The sequence below is a fragment of the Hylobates moloch genome, unplaced genomic scaffold (assembly GCF_009828535.3).
Source record: "Hylobates moloch isolate HMO894 unplaced genomic scaffold, HMol_V3 SCAFFOLD_19, whole genome shotgun sequence".
Lineage (NCBI taxonomy): Eukaryota > Metazoa > Chordata > Mammalia > Primates > Hylobatidae > Hylobates > Hylobates moloch.
Genome location: NW_026652294.1, coordinates 5,264,991 through 5,275,812, shown reverse-complemented (window position 1 = coordinate 5,275,812; position 10,822 = coordinate 5,264,991).

The window sequence follows — 10,822 nt, the reverse complement described above, 5'->3', positions numbered from 1 at the left end:
AGGGCAAGGAGGCTTCAAAGTTCTGTATGAGGAACAGCCAGGTTGGGAGATGAGGCTAGTGTGGGCAGTAGAAAGTGGGATCAGAGGTGAGGCAGGGCCTTATAGGCCTGTGCAAAGTTTGGGTTTTATTCTAAATGCGAGGAAAAGCTGCTCAAAGGTTCTAGACCTGCACTGTCCGATAGAACTTTCCAGTACCATGGGCATGTTCTGTAATCTGTGCTACACAATGTGGCAGCCATGAGCTGCCCCGTGTGATTACTGAGCATCTGAAACGTGGCTGGGGCAGCTGAAGAACTGAATGTTTGGTTTCGTGTTAGTTTCAATGGCCACCGTGGCTACTGTATTCAACCGCACAGGAAGCGGGGTGACTTGCTGGGGTCTGTTGCGTGGAAGGTTGGGCGTGGGAGGTGGGAGCAGGGGGAGTGGTTGGGGATTGTGGCAATTGTTCATGAGGAAGGCATTGGTGACCCAGAGTAGGGCAGAAGCAAGGTACCCCAGAGAAGGGGTTAGATTTCAGGAGCATTCTGGAAGTAAAACTCATGGGACTTGTAGATGGAGTGAGTGTGGGGAATGAGGGATGTTGGGGTGATCAGACCCAACACCAGGCCGTGGGGGCGACAAGGTCCGTCAGAGTCAAAGGAATGAGAAAAGACAAGAGAGAAAGTGGGGCGAGGGGGCCAACGCTAGTATGGAGGCTGCAAAGGCCTCCAGCCCTAGGAGCCCATGCTATTTATTGGTGATCAAACAAAGAAACAGGTGGTGAGGATGTGGGGGTTGAAAAGAAGCAGTGTATCAAGCAAATGAGCTACAGCTGTGACAGTTTAGCATTTTCTTTGAAACATATGGCTACTTGAGATAATGAGAGTGCTAGAAGCAAGGAGCCAGCAAGTCTAGCAGACATACAAGCCCTGCCTCAGCTTCTCTCCCGACACCCAGCTTTTCTTCCAACAGAGGGAGGCCAGCTCATGGGGATGACTTTGGGATGGTGACTGCAACAGGCAAGCAGAGGTGCCTGCACAGGGCTTCAGGTCCCCATAGCCCATCCATGAGCAGGCGTCAGGCAGATAGAAGGCGACCCTGTGGCACCAAGGAGCAACGAAGACCTCAGAGAGAAAGTGGAGTGTTGCCAGTGAATCGCTGTTGTTTGTAGCCATGGGTCTGGAGACTCTCCCCCTGCCTGCATGAGGTTGGGTGGAGGAGGGACAGGGACTGGACTGGGGGGAAGTAGAGGCAGAGAGACTGAGAAGGGACTGGCCAGGGAGATGATGGGGACCCCGGAGTCTGAGGGGAGAAGACTTAGTGAAGAAGGCAGAGCCCCATGCTGATAGCTGCTGTTCCCTCAGTGGGAAGGATGCTAGCTGAGTCTGGCATCATGAGGCCCGCAGGGCAGAGGTGGGCCCTGGAGCTTGGCTGAGTGCTACCCCAGGAGCCTTCTGAGGGGTTCAGCAGGAGGACGGGGCTTCACCAAGGGCTCCACAGCTGTCTATGAGCAGTGGGTGACATTTATTTTCTTCATGATCATACTTTTCTAAATTCTTCATAATAAAACGCCTATCTATAGCTCACGCCTGTAATCCCAGCACTTTGGGAGGCTAGGCGGGCGGATCACTTGAGGTCAGGAGTTTAAGACCAGACTGGCCAATATGGTGAAACCCCGTCTCTACCAAAAATATAAAAATTAGCTGGGCATGGTGACTCCAGAGGCTGAGGCAGGAGAATTGCTTGGATCCAGTAGGCAGAGGTTGCAGTGAGGGGAGATTACGCCACTGCACTCCAGCCTGGGTGATGGAGTGAGACTCTGTCTCAAGAAAAAACAAACAAGCCAACCCACCTATCTTTTGTAATTAAAAAAAAAAATAGATTTTTTGCCCATCGCCATGGCTGACGCCTGTAATCCCAGCACTTTGGGAGGCCGAGGCGGGCAGATCACGAGGTCAGGAGATCGAGACCATCCTGGCTAACACAGTGAAACCCCGACTCTACTACAAAAAAAAATTAGCCGGGTGTGGTGGTGGGCGTCTGTAGTCCCAGCTACTCGGAGGCTGAGGCAGGAGAATGGCGTGAACTCAGGAGGCGGAGCTTGCAGTGAGCCAAGATTGCGCCACTGCACTCCAGCCTGGGTGACAGAGCAAGACTCTGTCTTTAAAAAAAAAAAAAAAAAAAAAAATTCTTTTTTTTTTTTTTTGAGACGGAGTTTCACTCTTGTTGCCCAGGCTGGAGTGCAATGGTGCAATCTCAGCTCATCACAACCTCCGCTTCCCGGTTCAAGCAATTCTCCTGCCTCAGCCTTCCGAGTAACTGGGATTACAGGCATGCACCACCATTCCTGGCTAATTTTGTATTTTTAGTAGAAACGGGGTTTCTCCATGTTGGTCAGGCTGGTGGCGAACTCCCAACCTCAGGTGATCTGCCTGCCTTGGCCTCCCAAAGTAGTACTGGGATTACAGGCATGAGCCACAGCACCCAGCTTTTTTTTTTTTTTTTACAACTTTATTGAAATATAATTGAAGTGTCATAAGCTGCGCATAAGGAGTGCAATTTGATGAGTTTTGACATCTGTGTATACTTTGAAGCCATTGCCACAATTAGATAACAAGTATTTCCATCATCCCCAATTCATATTATGTTTTTAAATCTCAAAACTAAAATATAACAGAGAAGTGGGGTTTTTGGTGATGTTCCCCCTCAATTTTCCTTGTTCTCTGAGTGTGGTTACATGATTCTATTACTTATTTATTTACTTATATATTTTTTGAGATGGGGGTCTCACTCTGTCACCCATGCTGGAGTGCACTATTGCAATCCTAGCTCACTGCAGCCTCAGACGCCTGGGCTCCAGTGATCCTCCTAACTCAGCTTCCCGAAGTGCTGGGATTACAGGCGTGAGCCACCTCGCCCAGCCTAGAAGTAATTTGAAAATCAAAACACACACACACACCGTCACACACCCTCAGCAGCAGCCCAAGCAAAAGTTCAAGCAAACCCCTCCCAGAGGCCACCCTTTCCCTTTACTGAAGAATAGGCTGGGGCCCAACAGCCCCCTCTGCTGGAGACAATGCAGAACTTCTCATGCCTCAAAGCCCTGGGGATGGAAAGCATGCAGGTGTCAGTCAACAGATGAAAGAATAAATAGAGGCGGGGCACAGTGGCTCACACCTGTAATCCCAGCACTTTGGGAGGTCGAGGAGGGTGGATCATTTGAGGTCAGGAGTTCAAGACCAGCTTGACCAACATGGCGAAACCCTGTCTCTACTGAAAATATGAAAAAATTAGCCTGGTGTGGTGGCGCATGCCTGTAGTCCTAGCTACTCAGGAGGCTGAGGCAAGAGAATTGCTGGAACCCAGGAGACGGAGGTTGCAGTGAGCCGAGATCGCGCCGCTGCACTCCAGCCTAGGTGACAGAGCGAGACTCTGTCTCAAAATAAATAAATAAATAATAAAGGAGAAGAAGTTTGAGACCAGCCTGGGCACCATAGTGAGACCCCATCTCTACAAAAAAAAGAAAAAAAAAATCCAAAAATAAAAAAATTAGCTGAGCATTGTGGCATGTGTCTGTAGTCCCAGCTACTCTGGAGGCTGAGGTGGAAGGATTGCTTGAGCCAGGGAGGTTGAAGTTTTAGTGAGCTATGATCATACCCCTGCACTCCACCCTGAGTGACAGAGTGAGACCCTGTCTCAAATTAAATAAATAAATGAAAAGAAAGCCAGGCGCAGTGGCTGACGCCTGTAATCTCAGCACTTTGGGAGGCTGAGGCGGGCGGATCACGAGGTCAGGAGATCGAGACCATCCTGGCTAACACGGGCAAACCCCATCTGTACTAAAAATACAAAAAATTAGCTGGGCATGGTGGGCGACAGAGCGACACTCCGTCTCAAAAAAAAAAAAAAAAAAGAAGGAAACTGTAGTACATCCAGACAATGGAATATTAATCAGCACTAAAAAGAAAGGAGCTGACAAGCCATGGAAAAACACGGAGGAAACTTAAATGCTTATTACTATATGAAAGACACTATTCTGAAAAGGCTACATACTGTATGATTCCAAATATATGACATTCTTTTTTTTTTTTTTAGATGGAGTCTCGCTCTGTCCCCCAGGCTGGAGTGCAGTGGCGCGATCTCAGCTCACTGCAAGCTCCACCTCCTGGGTTCACGCCATTCTCCTGCCTCAGCCTCCCTAGTAGCTGGAACTACAGGCGCCCACTACCGCGCCTGGCTAATTTTTTGTATTTTTTTTTAGTAGAGATGGGGTTTCACCGTGGTCTCGATCTCCTGACCTCGTGATCTGCCCACCTCAGCCTCCCAAAGTGCTGGGATTACAGGCTGAGCCACCGCACCTGGCCTTTTTTTTTTTTGAGACAGAATTTCGCTCTGTCACCCAGGCTGGAGTACAATGGTGTGATCTTGGCTCACTGCAACCTCCACCTCCTGGATTCAAGCAGTTCTCCCACCTCAGCCTCCCAAGTAGCTGGGACTATATGCGCACCATCACTATAGGCAGAGATTGCAGTGAGCCATGATAGTGCCACTGCACCCCAGTGGGGCAACAGAACCAGACCCTGTCTCAAAAAGAAAAAAATGAAATGAAATATTATACTGATAAATGCTACAACATGGATGAGCCTTGAAAACATTATGCTGGCCGGGCGCGGTGGCTCACGCTTGTAATCCCAGCACTTTGGGAGGCCGAGGCGGGCGGATCACGAGGTCAGGAGATCGAGACCACAGTGAAACCCCGTCTCTACTAAAAATACAAAAAATTAGCCGGGCGTGGTGGCGGGCGCCTGTAGTCCCAGCTACTCGGAGAGGCTGAGGCAGGAGAATGGCGTGAACCCGGGAGGCGGAGCTTGCAGTGCGCCGAGATTGCGCCACTGCACTCCAGCCTGGGCGACAGAGCGAGACTCTGTCTCAAAAAAAAAAAAAAAACAAAACAAACAAACAAAAAAAAACAAAAAACATTATGCTAAGTGAAAGAAGCAGTCACAAAAGGCCACATATTGTATGATTCCATTTGTATGTCTTATTCTTACAAAATCAGTTTATGATGGCAGTTGTTTTAACAGATAGATATAAAATGCATTGAGGAAGGGTGCTTTTTTTTTTTTTCGGAGACGGAGTCTCGCTCTGTCACCCAGGCTGGAGTGCAGTGGCGCGATCTCGGCTCACTGCAAGCTCCGCCTCTCGGGTTCACGCCATTCTCCTGCCTCAGCCTCTCCGAGTAGCTGGGACTACAGGTGCCCGCCACCACGCCCGGCTAATTTTTTGTATTTTTAGTAGAGACGGGGTTTCACCATGTTAGCCAAGATGGTCTCGATCTCCTGACCTCGTGATCCACCCGCCTTGGCCTCCCAAAGTGCTGGGATTACAAGCGTGAGCCACTGCGCCCGGCCGGAAGGGTGCTTTTAACAATTTTTGTTTCTTCTTCCTGGTAACCAGGTGCTTGAGGACTGGCCTGGTAGATAGGAAGCCGACTACAGATATGTGCCACCGATCCTGGCTTCCACTTTTTCACTGTTGTCAATAACATTGCTTGTTTTTTGTTTGTTTGTTTGTTTGTTTGTTTTTGAGAGTTTCGCTCTTGTTGCCCAGGCTGGAGTGCAATGGCAAGATCTCTGCTCACCGCAGTCTCCACCTCCCAGGTTCAAGCGATTCTCTTGCCTCAGCCTCCCGAGTAGCTGAGATTACAGGCACGCACCACCACGCCTGGCTAATTTTGTATTTTTAGTAGAGATGGGGTTTCACCACGTTGGTCAGGCTGGTCTCAAACTCCTGACCTCAGGTGATCCGCCCCCACTGCCTCCCAAAGTGCTGGGATTACAGGCGTGAGCCACTGCGCTCAGCATGAATAATATTGCTTGAACGTGTATGTACATGTATACAATGGACTGAATGTTTGTGTCCCCTAAAATTTGTATGTTGAAATTCTAGCTGGGCATTGTGGTACACACTTGTAGTTCCAGCTACTCCAGAGGCTGAGGTGGGAGGGTTGCCTGAATCTAGGAGTTCTGGGCTTTAGTGCACTATGCCTGTCAGGTGTCTGCACTAAGTTCAGCATCAGTATGATGACCTCCTGGGTCATCAATATGATGACCATCAGGTTTCCTAAGGAGTGAACCTGCCCAGGTAGGAAGTGCAAGCTGGGCGTGGTGGCTCACGCCTGTAATCCCAGCACTTTGGGAGGCCACAGCAGGTGGATCATGAAGTCAGGAGATTGAGACCATCCTGGCCAACATGGTGAAACCTTGTCTCTACTAAAAATGCAAAAATTAGCTGGGCGTGGTGGTGCATGCCTGTAGTCCCAGCTACTCAGGAGGCTGAGGCAGGAGGATCGCTTGAACCCAGGAGGCAGAGGCTGCAGTGAGCCGAGATCGCACTACTGCACTCCAGCCTGGGGATAGAGCAAGATTCCATCTTGAAAAAAAAAAGAAGAAAGAAGAAAGCGCAACAGGTTAAAACTCCTGTGCCAATCAGTAGTGGGATTGTGCCTGTGAATAGCCACTGCACACCAGCCTGGGCAACATAGCCAGACCCCATCTCTGAGGGGAAAATATGTAGGTATATATATATGAAATTCTAACCCTCAATGTGCCTGGGAGGTGGTTAAGTCTTGGGTGGAGTCCTTGTGAATGGGATTAGTGGACTTATTTATTTTTTTGAGGTGGAGTCTCACTCTGTCGCCAGGCTGGAGTGCAGTGGCATGATCTCAGCTCACTGCAACCTCCGCCTCCCGGGTTCAAGCAATTCTCCTGCCTCAGCCTCCCGAGTAGCTGGGACTAGAGGCACACGCCACCACGCCCGGCTAATTTTTTTTTTCTTTTTTCTGTATTTTAGTAGAGATGGGATTTCACCATGTTGCCCAAGCTTCTCTCAAACTCCTGAGCTCAGGCAATCTGCCTGCCTCGGCCTGCCAAAGTGCTAGGATTACAGGTGTGAGCCACTGTGCCTGGCCGGGATTAGTGGCCTTATAAAAGGAACCCTGAAGAGCACTCTCAAATTCTTTTTGCTATGTGAGGATACAGTGAGAATTCTACAGTTTGTGACCTAGAAAAGGGCCCTTGCCAGAATCAAACCGTGTTGACACCCTGATCTGGAACTTCCAGCCTCCGGGACTGTGAGAAATAAATTTCTGTTGTTTTAAAAACCACCTAGACTATGGCAGGCCCCCACTAAGGCAATGTACTTGTTTGAGTCTGCTTTCAGTTCTTTGGAGGATATACCTAGGGATGGTATATTTCTGGGCCATGTCATGTGGCAATTCTATGTTTTACTTTTTGGGGAACTGCACAGGTGCCTTTTTCTTTTTTCGCTGTTTTTTTTTTTTTTTTTTTTTAAAGGGTCTTGTTCAGTTGCTTAGGCAGGAGTTCAGTGGCACAATCTCAGCTCACTGCAGTCTCAAGCTCCTGGGCCCAAGCGATCCTTCCACCTCAGCCCCACAAGTAGCTGGGACTATAGGCACACACCACCATGCCCAGCTAATTTTTATAGTTTTGTAGAGACAGAGTTTCGCCACGTTGCCCTGTTCTCGAACTCTTGAGCTCAAGCGATCCGCCCACCTCCACCTCCCAAAGTGCCAGAATTACAGGTGTGCACCACTGCACCCAGCCAAGGTGCCTTTTTCTAATTCACCCAAAGGCCCCATGTGGGTGGGTGCGATGGCTCTGCTCATGAGGGTCACACAGTCTTCAGGGGTCCTATCCAACCAGCCCTCACCAGGGGCCCAGCCTGGAACTGAGGTCCCTCAGCGTGATTTCTTTCCACCTCCCCAGCCATTACCCCAATAAGAGGCAGGGAAAGGGGCTCACAGAGTGACCCCCACCAAGTCACACAGCAATAACTGGGGGCCCAGACTTGAGTCCAACCTCCTGAGTCACAATCAGTACTTTTAACCATTTGTACCATCAGGCAAGACATTGTAGATGGCTGGGCTTTCTGCCCTCAGATCTTCATAAGCCCGAATTAAAAGCCTGCGTGAGCTTTATTCTTTCTTGCTCCTTTTCCACCCTGTCTCCACCCCTGTCCCCACCCACTTGGGAGGCTGGAAGCCAGAGGAGGGCTCCCTTCAAGCGGGATGTGGCCATGTGACCACCATCCATCATCTATCGTCCATCATCTGTCATCTGTCAACCCTAGGGAGCTGGGGGCAAGATCAGAAAACTGGGTCATCAATACAGCTGTCCTTTATCCCTGCCCCCAGCCAGAGTGCGGAGCAAAGATCTGAGGGCCATCTTTGTCGGTGAGAAGCGAGCCCTTGTGGAGCTGCTGGTCACAGGTTCAGAGTGACTGGGGCTGTGAGCCTTCCCTTCCAGACCTGGGCCCCTCCTCAGGAACTCCACTGCCTTCTGCAGAATCAATTATTGATGAGGTCCCTGCAGCCAGGAGAATCCCAGCGGATCTCCTGGCCACCGTTGGCAGCCTTCACAGGAGGCAAAATTGCTGGGACAAGATGAGCTTGTTCCTGAAGACAGGGCCAGTGAGTTGATCCAGGCTGTGGCTTCCAGTGGGCAGAGGCCCAGAGCACCCTCAGGCTAGTGGTGCCAACCACCTGTCAGGGAAGAGGGAGCCCAGGCCTGGTTTGCCTCCCAGACCACCCACCATGTGTCCCAGAAGACAAGGGGTGAGCCTGCTGACAGTGCCCAGGGACAAGAGTCCCATGCCTGCTCCCTCCCCTGCCTGGGGCCCAAGCTCAGACACTGGCTAGTGGCCCTGAATACTGAGGGGGTGCCTGGACAAAGGGGAGGAGGCCAGGAAGGGTCTGTGTTGCCTGGAAGGAGCATGTGACAGTCACACGTCCTGGCTGCTCATCAGTTTCCTTCAGGGAAAGGCTGACATATGGGAGATGACATTGGTAGTCCACAGCAGATGGCAGAGGAGCCTGGGAACTGCTGGGAGGGCATTGCATCTCACACAGTGCCTGAAGCGGCAGGTGTCTGTGTGTGTGGGGGGTGGGGGGTGCCCAGGGTCCACCCCGTCTCCAGGAGCTGCTTCTCCCTCAGGAGAGGAGGGGTCCCTCTCTGTGCTGTGACTTTCTTCCTCTGAAACCCCCCACATGTTTTCTCTCATCCCTGCCCTCGGCTCCCTTGGTTGCTGTGTCCCTCTGCAGTCCCCTCCAAGCCTGGGATTCCTTGGCTACCTGCCAGCATCCCCAGGGGCCCAGGACTCCAAGAGCTGGAGGGAGCTGCCTCCCAATCTAGCCCTGCCTGTGTGGACCCAGGGCTTATGCCCCATGCCAAGCCTGGCTCACCTGTGAAAGTGGGGTTGGGCTGGCATCTGCTGTGTGGGCTGTGGGAGGAGTGAATGGGAGAATGCAAAGGCTGGGCCAGAAAGGGGGCTCCAGGAAAGCTGCATGCATGAACGAGTAAGAATTAGTGCAGCCTGGGCAAAACAGTAAGACCCTACCTCTGTGAAATTAAAAAAAAATTAAAAATTAGCTGGGCATGCTGGCTCATTCCTGTAGTCCCAACAACTTGGGAGGCTGGAGTGGGAGGATTGCTTGATGATGGAAAGTTGAGGTTGCACTGAGCTATGATCATGCCATTGCACTCCAGCCTGGGCAACAATGCGAGACCCCATCTCAAAAAAAAAAAAAAAAATGAGAATTAGTCAATGAAGCCAGGTGCAGTAGTGCACCTGTAGTCCCAGCTACTCAGAAGGCTGAGACAGGAGGATTGCTTGAGACTGGGAGTTTGAGGCCAGCCCAGGCAACACAGCAAGACCCTGGCTATGTTGCCTTAAAAAAAAAAAAAAAAAGAAAAAAAGAAAAAAAAATTTAAATTAAAAAAGAGTCAATGAATGAGTGAATGTGTCAATTTAACCGATCCTCTGTCCATTTCAGTATTCAGCTACCTAGATTGTAGGTGACCTGAGTTCTCCTGGGTTAAGATGCCCTGCATCCCTCCAGAGAATGGTTTGTCTGGCAGTGGTCCATTCCATCCCCCAGGCTGAAATGTGAGTCGAATGGATCCTGCTGGCCTCCTCCACTCCAGAGGCCTGTAGCAGGGCTGGGAGGAGGGGGAGGCAGGCAGGCACCCAGGGCACAGGGTTGAAGTACACTGAGAGCAATTGCCTTGCTCCGATCCCTGTGGAGCCTCTGTCACCATGGCTGCTGGTGTCCTCTCCCACCATGCTGGGAAGGACAGAATCATAGACTCACATTGTGAGGGTGCAGGGAGCGGCAGTGAAGGGTAAGGCTCAGCTGGGGGACCCTGAGGAGGGCTGAGCTTGGTTGGGGCCATACGAATAAACTCCTTTTGGGGTTCAACCCTGGGTGGCAGTGTGCTGGGGCAACTGACTGAGGGACATTGAGCCCCAGGGGTGAGGGCACCTGGAGCAGATTCCCACTGGGATTAGACTCCAAGTGGGGTTGGCAACAGAGGCAGGGGAGGGACCAGTTCAGAGGAGGAGAAGGTGCTCAGGTGTGTCCCATCTTTTCAGCTGTCTGCACCTCAGTCTCCCCACCTGTCAGGCAGGGGCAGGGTGGGGGTGGTAGTGAGCCCACAGCATTGCTGTGGTTAAACGAGCTTCCAGAGCACCTCACTGCATACAGGGCTGGCACAAAGAGCGTGCTCCATAAATGTGGGCTCTTGCTACTCCCCCAGGAGGCACCCCACTCCTGGATGACTTCTGCTTTGGGGAACAGTGGGTCAGAATTTCCACTGCAAGTGGTGGTGGATGGTGGGTGGTGGTGCCTGCTGGGGTCAGGGGTGACCTGGTCTCTGGTCTCACCCTCTTGGGATCCAAGGTGTAGAGCACCAGTTGTTAACAACATCGTGTGAGGCTGCACTGTGAGACTAGCCAGGCACTCATTCTGAGGCTTACTTAGTAG